Genomic DNA, 18,045 nt, shown 5'->3' with positions numbered 1-18,045 from the left:
ATAAATTATTTTCTCTGTAATAGACCATTGCTTATGTGTTTGGTCTTTCTGTTTGGCAGAGCGTAATGAGCCTGCTTGCTCAGTTACACTATCAGACTGGCTAATGCCCAAAAGACTGATCATATGCTCCGTTGTGATCAGTGTAGGGAAATAGCCACTCTCAAACATTGCTGGTGTAGTGCAAATTTATATATCCACATATGGAAAGCAATTTGTCAAGGTCCAAAACATTGTGTATAGCATACTACATTTTGTGTAATAAAATGGAAGATAGATCTTTATAATTGAAAAAAAAATTAATTAATGAAATCATGACCTTTGCAGAAAATAATAAAATAGACAAACATATGGCAGGACTACTAAAGAAAACATGAGAAAAAACTCAAATAACCCACATCAGGAATGAAAAAGGGGCCATCATTGTGGATGCTGCAGATACAAAGATAATAAGAGGGTTTTATGAACAAATTTATACCATTGAATTAGATAATTCAAAGAAAAGACAAATTCGCCCCAAAATTGTGTCTGTTATTTGAGAGATAACAGGCCTCTCAGGCTCTTTAACATGGATCAGTTTAACTTATGGAGAGGAGGATGCCAAAGGGATGGAAACAGAGTTAAGTCGGATGGCAGGACGAGGCAGGGAAGAGCAGTGGTCCATAGGGCAGGCCTGGGCAGAGCACCGAGGAGGGAGGTGATTGGTATTGAGGGGCACCATGGGGCCCTGGAGCCTGAGAGAGAGCACAGAAGGGACATTGCAGGTCTCTGGTGGTCACTTTCCCAGGGCCACAACGCTGCTTCAGGGCTTTCCCATCTCTCATTCAGTGAGGGCACCTCTTCCTTCTCCACCCTGGGTTGTTGTCCTGCTCTGCTACCACTTGCTCTGCATCTTACATGGGTTCTTTCTCCAATTGGGGTTTTTGATTTCCTTCCCTGTCAAGTTGAGTTTGTCCAGAAGATGTCTCTGGTTTTCTCCAACCCCAGAGGTCTCTGAGTCTGAGTTGTCCTATCTTCTAATAGGTGCAAGAGATGTGAGACATGAACGTTTGGTGGTTTCGCAGGGCCTCCACAAATTCCAAGTTACAGAGCAAGATCTGGAGTGTCGGTTCTCACACTGTGTTCCGTGGACCCCCAGGGTTCCAATAATGATTCTCAGGGACCTCTGAGGGGTGAAGGGAAGATCAGTTGTGGGGCTTAGGCCTCCTGCAAGAGTGTCATCCTGTGAAGCTTTGCTGGAGTTGTTTTATATTCTTGTGAACGTTCATTTGCAAAAAACCTCAATTCTAAGCAATTCTGAAGATCCCTCACCATCTAAGCTGCAGCAAGAAAACAGGCCTCACTCAGGTCGTTGACTGTTGATATCTGGGGGTCCCTGCTGAGGCTCAGATCCAAGGGGACATCTGCTATGGGCTAGCACGAGGGTCTCATTTATCCACCGTGGACTTCGGAGCTCAGAATTGGCCTGGCCTTGTGTTTGCTATGAGGCCTTCAAAGCACTTGATATAGTCTCACCCTACTTCTCAGTTGGCCCTACATCATTCAAAGGGCCTCAGAAGAATGTGAGCCAGCGTTCGATGTGGCTTTCTGCAGAGGGTGCTGAGTTTGCTGGGCATCTGCATGGTGGTGTGGTTGACCTGTGTGCTTGACCCTGTACGGGGTTTACAGTGAGAAAGACATGGGAGTTGGAGGCCAGGCAGAACATGAAGGAAGAAAAGAAAAGGCCAGAGCCTGAGTCCACTTGGTGAGAAAAGGGAGCTAAATAACTAGAGGAGAATCAGTGGCATTTGGCGGAGGGTTGGATTATAGAAAGAAAAGGAGCTGTTTAGCCAGGGCCCCGGAGAAGTTGTCAGATGGAAGAAGGGTTAGAATCGTGTGGCTGCCAGAGCTGGAACCATGAGCCGTGAGTGGAAATTAAAGGGGGACACGTCTTGGCCTAACACTGTGCAGCCACTCCCCACAGTTAGACCTGCCTGAGGACCAACCTCCCTCCCTCATCAGGTCGTGAGTGCCCACTGACGCAGGTGCTGAGTCTGGACAATTCTTCTTGGGGCTATCGAGCAGAGAATGGGTGATGGAGGAGTGGAGTGGGAAGGGGGAGTGGTTTGATCCCCATGGCCCGTTCTAGCCCTTCCAGACTCTGGTTAGGAGCTGCATTTTTAGGTGCAGACTCAGGTGCAGTAAAGCTTCAGAGAAAGAAGTCAGCACAGTCTGGACTGGTCAAAGGGGGCCTTTTTAGGCCCTTGAGGTCAACCTTGAAAATACCAAGTATGGCAGCTCCATAGAGGCAGCCTCTCCTGAGCACTGGGCAGCGTGGTGGGGAAATTACAGTACATAAAACTGCGCTGTGATCACAGGGCTGGGTGTGACATACCATCAGGAGACGAGGCTGGGCACTGAGGCCTGATGTAACCCATAATTGGAGTCATAACACAGGCCTGGCCCAATATCCCAGGGCCAGGCTCTGTACCTTCTGAGCAGTGCTGAGTGAAAAAATACATTTATGAAAAGCCCCATTCATTTCCTGCCAGAGATCCTATCTGAAGCCAGGGCTCTCACCTCCTGGAGAAGTAACGGTTTCTCACAAAGCCTTCCCTGCCCCGAAAGATGCTGAGGGAACCTTGGGGGAGGAACAGTTTCCATTTGGCAAAGCAAACTGTGTGTTCTCCATATATTTTCTTAAGTATATTTCTTTTCTTGTTGAAACATCTGGTGTGAGATATTGGGCCAATTTAACACTGCATCGTTTCCTATCACATACTTTGGGTGATCTGGGAGAAAATATTTAAAAGCTGTGAAAATGATCTGAGTCACTGTAGATGCTGCAGCCCCCAGTAGCAGAAAGCTAGATTCCCATATTGCAAATGTAAAGCTGTCTGAGATGCTTTAGCCTGCTACGGCCAAGTGCTCCAGATGAGAGAGACTGAAACATCCAAGGAGGACAGAGACAGGGGGTCAAGTCATAACTTGGCTTCTGTAAGGCAGTCTTGCACGTAACCACCCACGTTTACCAGCCCGTAAAAATAGTTAATGGTATTTAATAATCCTTCCACCTATCTATCCTATGAAGACAGGGAGATCAAATAACCCCATAGTCATTATAATAGGGTCATCTGCATTGTCCCTGGCCTGGACCTGTGGCAATTCTTCACTGTGTAAATCTGACTGAAATTCTGAGTATTCTGAGAAAAGAACCAAGGCTCAGAAGTAGGGGCTTTGATCTGTGATCCTGCCTGACCCCTGAGTTTTGGAGAGATGGGTGGTTTCTGGCATGCCCATGTGCTTACCAGCCTTAGAGCGGGTTAAACCCCAGCTGGGGGACACACATGCTGCCCCTTTTGCTTCTTCAAGGCTGTGCAAATGGGGGAGGGACCTAGATGGCAGAGCCAGGGCCACCCGCCCTGGGGACTGCCTTGGGTATTGACGTGGCGTGGGCTTGCAGGGAGGATGAGCATCTCTGAAATGACAACGCAGTTCATGGGAAGAGAGCAGCCCTTCTCCAGAACAGTCGCTCTGAGAGCAGGGGGTCAGCTTTACTTCTTTGGCTGCTGATTCAGCTCAGCTTTCCTTTCAGACTGAGCTCTTCCTCTCCTCCTGTCTCTCCCTCCTCAGAACCCCTCAGACACCTCCTGACCCTCCTGTATTAAAGGCAAGTGCCTGGATCTGCCAGGCTGTCTGAGCACAGGGACGACGTGCCTGCTTCCCCTCTGTGTTGCCCGTGGTAAACACAGGGCCCGAGGCGGGTACCAGGTACCTGAGCTCCTGCGTTGAGCAATTACCTCCCAACACAGGAGGGCCTGTGTTTTCTCCATCCTTGGCATACAGCAGGGGCTCCACGAACATTTGCTAAATAGCAGGACCTGACCTGCAGTAGGTGCTCAGGATGGTTGACTCTGCTGTCTTGATTTCCCAGGGTCCCTGATCTCAGGGGCAGGCGGGCTCTGGGAATGCTACGGAATGGTGTAGAGAGGAGGCTTGCACGTAGAGAGAAGTGTCTTGTTCGGCCTGTGAAATGGGGTGCTTTACGTTCCTAAACTGTGCTGGGGGGAGTTTGGCTCTGCAGCTGCCTGGCTTGCTCTGGTGTCAGGCTCCACGCCAAGCTCTTGCCTCTCTCCTCGGCTGACAGGCGAGGCTCACAGTGCAGAGCCCAGATGGCTGGGCCCCAGCTCTCCCTCCCCCCATGCTTTCCTCCCTCTGAAGGGAAATGGAGCTCCGGATCAGCCGGCCAGGGTCAGGGGAGGAGGACTGGAGCTGCGATGTCAAGAGTGAGCGCAGGGCTTCCCTGGTGGCGCAGTGGTTAAGAATCTGCCTGCTAATGCAGGGGACATGGGTTCGAGTCCTGGTCCAGGAAGATCCCACATGTCGCGGAGCAACTAAGCCCATGCACCACAACTACTAAAGACCACACGCCTAGAGCCCGTGCTCTGCAACAAGAGAAGCCACCGCAATGAGAAGCCCGCGCACCGCAACGAAGAGTAGCCCCCGCTCGCTGCAACTAGAGAAAGCCCACGCGCAGCAACAGAGACCCAACGCAGCCAAAAATAATAAAATAAATAAAGTAAAAAAAAAAAAAAAAAAGAGTGAGTGCAGTGAACCAGGGCCAGGGGCATCCACCCCGCTGTGCCCCGGGGTGCAGAGCACCCACCCAGACGGGCTGCTGCTGGGAACTGGCGGCTGGCACAGCAGCTCTAGGCAGCCCAGCCCTGTCCTGGGAAGGGGAGGTGAGGGGGGACGGAATTTGGGGAGGAGGGGTGTCAGACCCCCAGTGGGGAGTCCTTGAGCAATTACCTGTTGGAAGAGTCCCTCATCACAAGGAATAGGCCATGCTGGTCCTTCCGCTGGCTTCGTCATTGGCTGGGGGCAGCCCACTTCCCTGTCTCTTGCCACGTGTCTCCTGAAGGTCAAGGGCTCTCTCCTTCCCAGGTCAGGCCTGGATTGTGGTCTAAAGGGTCTTCCCCCATCCCTGGCTCTCTCCCTTTTATCCTTCACAGCCATTCTCCCATAAATCTCTTGTATGTCTAAACTTAAGCTGGTATCTTGTCTTTAGAGGATCTGAACCATCTCACGTATGGTGTGAATTCCTCTGGGTCTGGTTCCCTTCTGTGTCATCTGTCAGTGAGAGCCACCCAGGTCCTGGAGCAGGAAGGCACTGCTTTAGATATAGCCGGTGTCCTCTCCCACGTGATAAGAGGCCTTATGGCTGCTGGACCTTCGGGTGTCCTCTAGTGCCACATCTGGGAGGGCCAGGGCCCCTGACAGTATCCCCTGACAGGTGGTCATCTGGACACTGCTTGAACATCTCCAGGGAGAGGTCACTGTGAGTCCACTGGAGGGCAATGCAAATTGCTAGAAAATTCTTCCTTGTGCCGGTCACTCCTCCAGTGGTATGGCTGCCACAGACCGTTCACTCATTTCTTCTTTCTTTGGAGGAACGTTACCAGAGGCCTGCCATCAGAGGCCAGTGTGAGACCTCACTTCCGACAGGGAAGTGGGGAGCAGATGGGAGTGGCATAGGCCCAGCGCAGGGCCTTTCCTCCTTGCAGGGGTGCTGACAGAGGTGAACCCCAATGGGGGTTGGCAGGAGGTAGTGAGAAAGGACGAGAGGTACCGCCACCAAGGTTTCTGTAGCAGCAGGCTGAGTGCCCCAGCTTTCTCCTTGAACATATAACACCCTCCTTTTGCTAAAAGGGGATAAAACCCTCTGGTCTTCTGCCTCACTGGCCTGGTTTTAAGTCCCAGCTCTAATTCCTAGGGGTTGCGTGTTCTTGAGACCTCACTCAAACTTTCTGCATCTCAATCTCCGCTTATATAAAATAGGATAATACTACTTACTCCCAGATCCCTTTGAGGATTGAATAACTTGATGTTTGTGAAGCATGTCTGGTGGAAGACAACTGTTAGCTAACTGACACCTAAGCAGCAGCCCGGCTCACAGTTATGAGCTGCTGGCCCCGGATGTGAGTTTGGTGCTGCATGTGTACAGTGGGTTGAATGGTGACCTCTAAAGAGATGTGTCCACATCCTAATCCCTAGAACCTGTCAATGTGACCGGATGTGGAAAAAGAGTCTTTACAGATGTAATTAAATTGAGGCTCTTGAAATGAGATCATCCTAAATTATCTGGGTAAAATGTAAATCAATAACAAATGTCCTTACAAAAGACAGAAGACTTCCTCACCCAGACCACAATGAGCTAATAGAAGGAGTTGCAAGGGGCTCCTTGGGGCTGATTAAATTGTAGAGCTGAAGTGAAGGTTTGCCATCTTAACAATGCACTCCTTCCTGCCAGAGCAGATGGTACAAAGCCTTGCTTGCTTTTGGTATTCATGTCTTTGTAACTGGAAAAAACGCATTTTGGAAGTAAAGAGAGCTGTAAAATGAATGAAACATTATGCAATATCTTGTAAATGTGAAGAAAAAAGAATAGCTACATGAGTGTTGACAGAAGTCTGAGTTTGAAGAAAGATCCCATTCATGCCCAAAGTATCAAGCCTGCTCTCCTGCCGGCTTTCTCCCGTATTTCCTTCAGAACATATTTGCTAAGCTTTGAGTTTGTGCCACGCATTGTGTTAAGTGTTGAGGACATAGCTGCGAACAAGCAAGACAGTCTTTCTTCTGCCTGGGCATGCAGCCTAGGAGGGGAGAAGGTTAACTAAAATGCAGACACATCATTTTGAACCACGATTGTGGTTAAGTGTTATGAATTGCCTTGGTGCCCTTGTCAGAATTCAATGACGGTACACGTGTGGGTCTATTTCTGGGTTCTCTATTCTGTCCATTGATCTGAATCTCTCTCCTTTCATTAATACCACACTGTCATCTGCTATAGGAAGTCTTGAAGGCAGGGGGTGTACGTCCTCCGACTTTGCTCTTTTCCAAAATTGCTTTGGCTCTTTTGGTTCCTCTCTTTTCCTATCTAATTTTTAGCATCTGATTTTTAGATTCAATTAGCCAGATATGTCAAGTGTTATGAAGGAAAGGTCAGTGGAGCAAAAGATTTTTCATAAGCGAAGTTTTAGCAGTCGAAGTTTTAGACCTGAATGTTAGATCATAGGCAAATGATAGATGAGGGGAAAGTTAACTTCTTTGTTACTTTTTTAGGTTTTTCACAAGGGACTCTGAGATTCTACGATCCTTTCACAAATGCTTTGAGGGAACTGATGGTTGGATGTGGGTCAGAACTATTTAGAGCCGCCCAAACCATCCTTTGTGTATTTTTGCTTCTTTTACTCGTCCTTAATAACAAAGGGGTAAGTGAAGCTGGAGACATGACGATGACCTCGAAAACAGAATGTCAGGGAGAGCTGGGGAGAAAGAGGCCATCTGGGTGGCCGTGGCCTTAGACCAGACCACAGGATGGTGCATAGGCTGATGTGTTCGCCATCCCCAAGCCCCTCCTACATGGGCCGATAGCGCAGAGCTGGAGTGCTCCATCCAGGGATTTAGGGACCAGTCCTGTCTGGCTGATTCAAACATGAGAGAAGGTGATGGGCCCCAAGTCCGTCCAGGTAGGGGGCCTGCTTCTTGCCTGGGGAGTCCTAATGGTCCTTGCCATGCTGGGAGCCGGCAGAAGCCTCCTTACTCTGTGTTGTCCTTGGCAGCGTCGTGCTTCAGACTATGCACTGCTCCCCGCTGGGAGGTGGGCAGGCAGAGCCTGCAGGCTACACATCACCCTCCCGGGCCTTCGGCCCTCAGGAGACATGCAGCAAGAGACAGGGAGGTGGCAGCTCAGGATGTCTGGGGTCTCCCCGGCAGAGACAAACGAGAGAGCTGGGGCCAGCACGAAGCTACCAAACTGTCCCATAGACTGACCCGACAGCCCAGTCCTCTGTCCCCAGAGGAGGCAGGGAGGTCCTGAGACACGGAGGACAAGACTCCTGCACTCCAGAGTCTCACGCCTTGCTGAGAGAAGGAGAGGGGGCCTTCCCAGACGAGGGGATCTAAAAACGCCCCAACACGCACAAGGCGGCAGCGAGGGGCAAGGGCAAAGGCACTGGTCTCAGGGTCGAGACCAGCCTCTTATCCGGCCTCAGCCAATGCCTGGGTCCCTGACCTTGGACAGTCATACAATTTCTCTAAGCCTATTTTTCTTCACTGCAAAATGGGATAGTCCTTCTGCCAGTCTTTCAGGACAGTTGAAAATCAAAACAAATAGTAGACAGAGGAATGGGTAGATGAACAATCCTAACTGCAGACATGAATATGGTGTTTACTGTCTACCCAATATCGGTCCAAGCCCCTTAGATACATGAAATCATTGAAACCCTACATGGCTCTCATGATGGAGGTACGGGTATTATGCCCATGATGCAGATGATGGAAACAAGGTTCTGAACAGTAATGGAACTTGCTGAAGGTCAAGTGGTGGGGCTGGGATTTAACACAGATCTGTCTGACTCCAGAACCTTTGCTCTGAAACATGGCACTCTTGTGTCTTTAATGAAAATACTCTGGGAACTGCACAGTACTGTACAAACCTAAAAGTTATTCATATAGTTTTTCTCCCACTGTCCTCATCTGGAAGCTGAAGCTGTTTCGGCGAGGGTTGGGTTGGATTAGATGCTCTGCTCCTTGGAGAACGAGCAGCAGGTAAAGCTTCAGGAGAAGATGCCCTCCACCCCACTGGCAATGCATTTGTCAGTGTACCCAGGAGGCCTGGGCAAAGCCCCCTCAGGGCAGGGAGAGGACACAGACCCATGAAGGGCCTTAGTGTGGAGTCTGGTGACCAGCCGTGGCTCCTCTGGTGGCTTGGGCAGTGTTGTTTGCCTCCCAAAGCTCCCTTGAGCCTTATGTCACACAAGACCAGTGCTATCAGCTGATAGAGGCTTGGAGGAGCCTTGGCCTGGGAATGCACAGGAGTAAAGGGGGATGGAAGAGGACGTGGCATGGGAGTAACTGGCAACAAGTTGCAGAGTGTTTTCTTAATTTCACTTTCAGATTTTTCATCATTAGTGTATAGGAATGCAAGAGATTTCTGTGCATTAATTTTGTATCCTGCTACTTTACCAAATTCATTGATTAGCTCTAGTAGTTTTCTGGTAGCATCTTTAGGATTCTCTATGCATAGTATCTTGTCATCTGCAAACAGTGACAGCTTTACTACTTCTTTTCCGATTTGGATTCCTTTTATTTCTTTTTCTTCTCTGATTGCTGTGGCTAAAACTTCCAAAACTATGTTGAATAATAGTGGTGAGAGTGGGCAACCTTGTCTTGTTCCTGATCTTAGTGGAAATGGTTTCAGTTTTTCACCACTGAGGACGATGTTGGCTGTGGGTTTGTCATATATGGCCTTTATTATGTTGAGGAAAGTTCCCTCTATGCCTACTTTCTGCAGGGTTTTTATCATAAATGGGTGTTGAATTTTGTCAAAAGCTTTGTCTGCATCTGTTGAGATGATCATATGGTTCTTCTCCTTCAGTTTGTTAATATGGTGTATCATGTTGATTGATTTGCGTATATTGAAGAATCCTTGCATTCCTAGAATAAACCCCACTTGATCATGGTGTCTGATCCTTTTAATGTGCTGTTGGATTCTGTTTGCTAGTATTTTGTTGAGGATTTTTGCAATTAAGAAAACACTCCCATTTACCACTGCAACAAAAAGAATAAAATATCTAGGAATAAACCTACCTAAGGAGACAAAAGACCTGTATGCAGAAAATTATAAGACACTGATGAAAGAAATTAAAGATGATACAAATAGATGGAGAGATATACCATGTTCTTGGATTGGAAGAATCAACGTTGTGAAAATGACTCTACTACCCAAAGCAATCTACAGATTCAATGCAATCCCTATCAAACTACCACTGGCATTTTTCACAGAACTAGAATCAAAAATTTCACAGTTTGTATGGAAACACAAAAGACCCCGAATAGCCAAAGCAATCTTGAGAACGAAAAATGGAGCTGGAGGAATCAGGCTCCCTGACTTCAGACTATACCACAAAGCTACAGTAATCAAGACAGTATGGTACTGGCACAAAAACAGAAACATAGATCAATGGAACAGGATAGAAAGCCCAGAGATAAACCCACGCACCTATGGTCACCTTACCTTTGATAAAGGAGGCAAGCATATACAGTGGAGAAAAGACAGCCTCTTCAATAAGTGGTGCTGGGAAAACTGGACAGGTACATGTAAAAATATGAAATTAGAACACTCTCTAACACCCCACACAAAAATAAACTCAAAATGGATTAAAGACCTAAATGTAAGGCCAGACACTATAAAACTCTTAGAGGAAAACATAGGCAGAACACTCTATGACATAAATCACAGCAAGATCCTTTTTGACCCAGCTCCTAGAGAAATGGAAATAAAAACAAAAATAAACAAATGGGACCTAATGAAACTTAAAAGCTTTTGCACAGCAAAGGAAACCATAAACAAGACCAAAAGACAACCCTCAGAATGGGAGAAAATATTTGCAAATGAAGCAACTGACAAAGGATTAATCTCCAAGATTTACAAGCAGCTCATGCAGCTCAATAACAAAAAAACAAACAACCCAGTCCAAAAATGGGCAGAAGACCTAAACAGACATTTCTCCAAAGAAGATATACAGATTGCCAACAGACACATGAAAGAATGCTCAACATCATGAATCATTAGAGAAATGCAAATCAAAACTACAATGAGTTATCATCTCACACTGGTCAGAATGGCCATCATCAAAAAATCTAGAAACAATAAATGCTGGAGAGGGTGTGGAGAAAAGGCAACACTCTTGCACTGTTGGTGGGAATGTAAATTGATACAGCCACTATGGAGAACAGTATGGAGGTTCCTTCAAAAACTAAAAATAGAACTACCATAAGACCCAGCAATCCCACTACTTGGCATATACCCTGAGAAAACCATAATTCAAAAAGAGTCATGTTCCACAATGTTCATTGCAGCTCTATTTACAATAGCCAGGACATGGAAGCAACCTAAATGTCCATCATTGGATGAATGGATAAAGAAGATGTGGCACATATATACAATGGAATATTACTCAGCCATAAAAAAAAACGAAATGGAGGTATTTGTAGTGAGGTGGATGGAGTTAGAATCTGTCATACAGAGTGAAGTAAGTCAGAAAGAGAAAAACAAATACAGTATGCTAACACATATATATGGAATCTAAGGGGAAAAAAAAAAAGGTCATGAAGAACCTAGTGGCAAGACGGGAATAAAGACACAGACCTAGTAGAGAATGGACTTGAGGATATGGGGAGGGGGAAGGGTAAGATGTGACAAAGTGAGAGAGTGGCATGGACATATATACACTACCAAACGTAAAATAGATAGCTAGTGGGAAGCAACCGCATAACACAGGGAGATCAGCTCTGTGCTTTGTGACCACCTAGAGGGGTGGGATAGGGAGGGTGGGAGGGAGGGAGATGCAAGAGGGAAGAGATATGGGAACATATGTATAACTGATTCACTTTGTTATAAAGCAGAAACTAACACACCATTGTAAAGCAATTATACTCCAATAAAGATGTTAAAAAAAAAAAAAAGATGCAGAGTGTCTTGGGGGCAGAAGGGGTTCTTAGAAGAGGTCTTTTAGTCTGACCCCCTTGAGCCTGAGCCTGAGCCTGGGGTGACTGGAGAGGGCTTGGAATGATCCATTTCCCTAAATTATATCCTTCAACAAACGGTCTCACAGCCCTGAGATTCCACACTCAGAGCTTTCTGCCTTTGAGTTAAACATCACCTTGTCTAGCAACTTCTTTGAAAATGTAAGCTTACCTGGGGCCATGGAGTCACCAAGACCTGAGTGTGAGGGAGTCCGGACACAGTGAGGAGCAGGTAGAGGGCACCAGGCTGGGAGAAATTGAAGAAAGAGGTATCGCAAGTGGGAAATTAGGAAGAGGGTTTTTGGCAACTCACTGGTTTCAGCTACAGCTGGACCTCAGAGAGGCAGCCTCTGTGGGGAACTGGACTTACCAGGGGCCTCAGATCTCTGCTTTTATCAGTTAGGAGAGCCTCCCTACTGTAACAAGTGACCTCCCCCCAAATTCAGTGGCTTTAACACAATACAAATTTATTTCTTACGGAACAGAATTGTAACTTATGGCACAGTCTAAGGCGGGGTGGGGCCCTCGGTTCCACACACTCATTCAGGGTCCCAATGTCCTCCTCTCCTCACTGCTCAGAGGCCTCTGAGCGGGGAGGGGACAAGAGCAAATACCACACACGGGACATGGGTATGTGCCAGGCTTGGTGGTGGCGCTCACCTCTTCCTCCCTCATTCCACTGGCCAGGACTCAGTTACCAGGGCACACCTGATTATTACAAGGGGGAGTACTCTAGCTGTCTGACCAGGAGGAAGAGGCAAACAGCAGTTCCTGACACACTGGGATACCTCTCCTTCCTTTTAGAAACGAATCAGAACACAGTTTGGGCCATCAGGAAGTCTCCATAGAGGAGGCAGCGTTGGCTCTGGCCTGGAAGGATGGGAGGCTTCTCCCCAGGATGGGGTGTGTGTGTGTGCAGAGGTACAGAGGTGACCCTTATACCTAGACTCTTCCCTGCCCCCACCTCTCGTCCCCAGGTGCAGCTCTCCAGGCATAAGGGGACGGGGCTCATCCTACCAGCTGACTCAGGCTGGAGCAGTGTAATTTGGGAGGAATAAGGAGGGTAGTTTACCCCAAATATCTCAGGCTACCTGGCCTGCACAAATGAGCACACATCTCATCTCTTTTCACAAGGACAAAAGGTGGTCATTTTGTGAGTCGGGAAGGTACTTCTATAGCCAGTAATTACATATTCACTGGGGAAATGTATTAAAAATCATTCCTCTCTTCATTTACTTAAATGTGATTTTTCTGTAGTCATTATATAATTACTGGTATTTTTCAGTAACATTAAGAATAAATGCGCCACCATTTCTCCATCGCCATACAGATTCAAATGTGAGAAGTGCCTCATTAGACAAGGACAGTGGGGAGGTCGTTACCTTGGAGAAGACTCTGGGAAGGCGCAGGGTACATTTGTCAGGTTATTTGGGACAAACGTTACCAAAGCCATTGGCTGGTGCTGATGGAATGGTTTGCAGCTGTCTTCAGCATTAGGCTTTCTTCTCAGCCCTCATGCTCACACCTCCGAACAAAGCATCTCAGAGAATGTATCCCCTGTGCTCGACTGATGGCAGACCCACCTGCAATCTGAAGCCCAGGGGCAGGGCCCCAGAAAGGAACAAGCTGAGTGCATATTTTATAACATCTCATGCTGTGTCCTTTACCCCAGCTCTCCCCTCTCCTAGGTGCCTGGGATGGAGATCAATATTCTTTTCCCCAGAATATCACTTAAAATGGCAGGGACTGTTTCAAAAGAACAGATCTGGGACCACTTTGAACTGCCCATGCCCAACACTTGCACAGCTGTTCCTAAGGCTCTCCTAGAGGGCCAGTGGGAGGGAGGATGGTAGCCTTTGATGCAAGAGCAAGGTTTAGAGCCTGCAGACTAAGCTTGGTACCAGACCCTCAAGCTGGACAAGCAAGCTGGTGCTTAGAGTTTATTCTTTTACTTAGAATCATCTCACCTCCATCGAGCCCTTTCTTCATGCCAGGCACTGTGCCAATGCATTGTATCATCTCATTCGATCTTCACGGGGACACTTTGAGGAAGGTACTTCTGTGATCCTCATTTTATTTTGTTAAAAAAATTTTTTTGAACTTCTGTTTTTTTTAATTGAATGTGATCCCCATTTGACAGATGAGAAAACTGATGCATAGAGAGGTTCAGTGATTTGCCTAAGATCACACAGCGTTCTTTTTGTGGTGAATCTGGGCTTTGAACCCAGTCTCTCTGGCCCATGGCCATTATGTTCATCTGGGTTCAAAGTTAATTGAACGATAGGAAATGAGATTGGAGGAGGCGGATGTGAGATGGGTAGATAGATCTGTCCCAAACATCCTGATCTAGCTGTCTGTCTTTTCAACTCCTCGACATCCTTCCCCCACACTTTCCACCTCCTCTCATGCTTTTTCATGCCGTACCCTCCCTTCCAACCAGGTCAATCCTTAAACCCCTGTCTCTGTGCAGGGGGACTAGTTCCCAGATCCCCACTTTTTTATGTCCATCCATGCCACATCTTCCCTTTCAGATTTGGTGCCAAGTTCACTGCCTTCAAAAAGACTGCACAGGCTCACTTCAATCATTTATTTCTTCAATACTGTTGAACACCTATTTTGCATCAGGGCCCGTTCTTAGCCCCAGGATGCAAAAATGAAGGAGCCATGGACCCTACCCTTGAATTATTCACTACTTGGGGAGACAGACCAGTGAATAGAATAGACACAGAATGGATTAGGCGTCCCTAAGACAGCAGCTCTCAAGCTTAATGTGCCAGTGAATCACCTGGGGATCTGGTTAAAAGGTCCAAATTGGGCCTGATGGTCTGCCTTTCCATCAAGCTCCCAGGTGATCCTGCTACTGCCGAGGACCATGCTTGGTGAAACAAGACCCCCCAGGATTTCAGATGCTATGATAAGAAAGTACACCTGGGGCTGGGGGGAGGGGACTCAAAGAGGGAATGGAAGTCTGGGAAGGGGCTGAGGGCTTAGCCGAGACCTGACCAAAGCTGAGGGGATGTGAGCTGTCACCTCTCGGAAAAGAAATGCATTCAAGAGAGCACCAAGGGGCCAGGATGGTCCTAATCTATCCCAAAGTAGGTAATTCTGTCTACTCTGCCTTGACTTGCTCTGACAAGTTGCTGACTTCCAGGAATTGTGGGGTTGGGCTAGGAGTTGGGCCAAGGTCCCTTCCAGCTCTAACAGTTTTAGGAGTCTGTGATTCCCACCCAAAACAGCAGACTACTTCCATTTTGTGGACCAGCCCTAGAGCCTGGTAGATAGAAGGACCTTAGAAAGGACACAAGTCAACCCCTTCATCTTGCAAATGAGAAAACAGGTCCCAAGACAGGTTGGGGGTGGTGGGAGTGGGAGGGGTGGAGGTGGGGTTAAGTTTTCAAGATCACATGGCGGGTCAGGGCCCAGACCCCAGAGTTCACAATGACCAGGCCTGGGCTCCTGCCTTTAGGGCCCCGGTGTCCTTGTACAGTTCCGGGGTGAGGGCGGCTCCATTTCATTACGTTTCATGTAAAATCCTCCTCCAGGGAGTCGCCCCGCCTTCCATGATCCTGAGCTGCGGTTCAGAATGAGACAAATAACGAAATAACTCACCGGGGAAGAGTGACCTGAGCCCTTCTGGGAGGAGCTGGCGACAATCGCAATGAAGCCTTCCTAGCCTCCGGATTAGGTTCTCACGAGGCAAATCACAGAGTCCTAGTATTAATCACCACAAGGACGTCAGCGCAAAGACCAAGTCTTTCTCTCTTGCGGTCTCAAGTGATCCATGCGAGCAGTGCAGCTTCTCTGGTGCTTTAAGTGCAACAAAGAGCAGCTGGAACCTGTTTGGCCGCCAAGTGCATTGGCTGAGGGCGTGCCTGCTTTGGACCTGCAGACCTGCGAGTGCACCGCACGCACGAGCACACAAGCACTCATGCACGTGCAGGTCCCATGTACACGATTACGCATACCTGCACACACACCTTAGTGTTCAGCAGTGCTCAGGAAGCCAGCAGAAGGCACCGGGCAGAGTGGTGCACCGCAAATGCCCATTTGGAACTCTGAAAAGCAAACTAGCGCAACCTGCAAGCTGCAACCCTATCCCTTTGAAAAATAAGCCCCGCCCCTCCCCCAGAGGATTAACCAGTCTCTCCTCACCCACTGTTTTAATTAATACCCGGCACAGATGGTGGATGGAAGGCCGAAGCCTGAGTTGCATGAATGCAGAATTCCAGTATGTCAACAAGCTTGGATGGCCATTGTGATCAGGACGTTTTGGTTAAATGAACAGATGCAGCAAGAAATGCCCATAAGCACCAAGCCAGTCTGGTGCTCATCTGCAGCGAGGCAACCGCTTTCCCACTCCTGCCTTTGGTCTCTCCTGCCTTTGGTCCCTGTCCAGGCCAGTCCTGCTGTGACAGAGATTAGAAGGCCCTGCCCCTTCCCAGCTCATCCAGCCAGTAGGCCTGCCACCCGCTGACTCCCTCCCCACCCATCCGGCAAGGCCCCCCACCCCCCAGGCATCCCCTCCAGCCATCTTGCGGCTCTGGCTTCCCCCTAGGGATTCTCTTGGCTTCACCAGTCAGGTTAACACACCCCAAACACTCTCTATACAAAGCCAAAGGAAGGTGTAATCTTCTGCATCACAAGGGGCAGAATGTGGGCATTTAAAAAATAAGTTGTTTTAAGTAAGATCATTCTGAAGTGAACTCTAGACCCTGAAGTGAGCTGGCTCTCTGTGCTGTTTAGGAGTCAAAGTAGTAGGTGCTCCATTTCACTATTTCACAGGGGGAGGGGGAGGAAAAGATGTTATATAACAATCCTTGAGAAACTGAGAGAGAGATGGGGATGACAGCTTCTCTCCTCTGCTGACCCCCAGGCAGCAGTGAATCAGCCCGTCTGCACCACTTGTAAACTGTGAAGAGCGGCAATACAATAAATTCATGGGGGAGGAGATCTCTAGCCTGAAAAGTGGGAGGGTCAGTGTTAGTGGAAAAATAATTCCTCCCTCCTTCCTTCACAGCACAAATTAGACTGTGTCTGCCTAAAAACCCAGCTGACAGCCAATCTTCCACCTGGGTTCTCTGGGCTGTCTCTGAGGTCTCCAGTCTCTGGGCAGTAGTCTCTTTCTGGGCTTCACCCATTTTTGATGGTGGCTGATGAAATACAGTCTTTGTCCTTTTGCTGAGGCAGACACAAGACCCCATGGGCCTCTCGGGTTAGGAGGCCAGGGTGTGGATGTCCAGCCAAGATACTCGAGTGGGCCTGGGCTCACGTCTGGGGTCCCAGTTCCAGGCAGCCCCATTCTCTCAGCTTTCACCAGGTCAGAGTTGTACACGAAAGGCTGGGGTGGGCTTTGAGGATTTGGGGATTCTGGGTGGTCCTAGAAAGAATTCCTCTAATTCTTCCCGTTCTCAGCTGAGTCATTGCATCCTTGGGAAGCCTTCTCTGATCTCCTGACCAATTCTCATCATACCATCAACCTCTCCTTCTTGGCACTTGTGATAGTTTCAGTTTACATTAATTTGTGCAACTGTTCATTTAATGTCTCTCTTCCAAGGAACTGTCTGCTCCCTGAGGGCAGGACAATTGATGGTTCTCACTCACCCTTGTGCCAAGCCCAGTGTCGGGCACACGGCTGACGCAATACATATTTTTTTGACTGATGAATACATGATTGAACTAGTGAAACTTTGGACTTGTTAAGTGTCCTTTGTCCTTGATCTGTTGAATTAGGCCTGCTGCCACACGGGGGTGGGCTGGGCTGGGGAGAGGAGCTTTCCCTGTCATTAACTCTTGGGCAAGGATTCTTCCCAGGCAGATGCGCTCAGGATGTGACAGCTGTGGTTATAGCAGAAGAGTGTGAGCCTCAACCCAGAAGCTGGTCCTGGGAGAGGCCTGGGGACTGAGATCTAAGCCAAAGATGCAGGGCACTGACCAGGGAGGTGTCTGAACAGCTGGACACACTGACACTCTGGTCCAGGTTTCCATGTCATAAACATGATGATGAAGCAAGCGGGTTCAGCTTGAAGTTTGTATATGTGTTTTTAAATCTGTGATTTTCATATTATAAAATTAATGAAAGAAGAAGAAACCTGAGCAGACAATAAGTCGATAAAAACCTCTTTAATAATCATGAAAATGCAAATTTAATTGAAAATGAGGTACCATTTCCATGCATCAGCTCAGCAAAAAGGAAATGGTCTTACAGTGCCAGTATAGGTGAAGAGGTGGGGAGGCCCTCATAGGCCACTGCTGGGAGATAAATCGGTAAACTGCTTTGAGAGCTCTTTGGGGTTGTATGGTAGATCTTAAAATGTGCAGACCCAGGCACCCAGTGATCCATTTCTAGACACATGTTCTAGTCTAGAGCAGTGTTTCTCAAACTGTAGCTTGCATCAAACCACCTGGAAGATTTGCTAAAACAGATCACCCAGCCCCACGCCAGGGTTTCTGGTTCAGTCTGGGGTTCAGTCTGAAGAGTGG

At 48.1% G+C, this 18,045-nt stretch overlaps 1 long non-coding RNA gene across 1 annotated transcript in view; it reads right to left on the bottom strand.

Moving 5' to 3' along the window:
- Positions 1 to 15,412, bottom strand: part of LOC132365386 (uncharacterized) — a 33,929-nt gene extending 18,517 nt beyond the window's left edge. The window contains exons 1-2 of the long non-coding RNA XR_009503089.1: positions 15,175 to 15,412; positions 11,738 to 11,812 (exon numbers count right to left, since the gene is read on the bottom strand). This is a non-coding gene — a long non-coding RNA (uncharacterized LOC132365386). The remainder of the gene's footprint in view (positions 1 to 11,737; positions 11,813 to 15,174) is intronic.
- Positions 15,413 to 18,045: the final 2,633 nt, after the last annotated feature.

This window comes from Balaenoptera ricei, chromosome 4 (assembly GCF_028023285.1).
Source record: "Balaenoptera ricei isolate mBalRic1 chromosome 4, mBalRic1.hap2, whole genome shotgun sequence".
NCBI classification, from domain to species: Eukaryota; Metazoa; Chordata; class Mammalia; order Artiodactyla; family Balaenopteridae; genus Balaenoptera; species Balaenoptera ricei.
The sequence above is the reverse complement of the archived record's forward strand: the minus strand, read 5'-3'. Positions and strand labels throughout refer to the sequence as shown.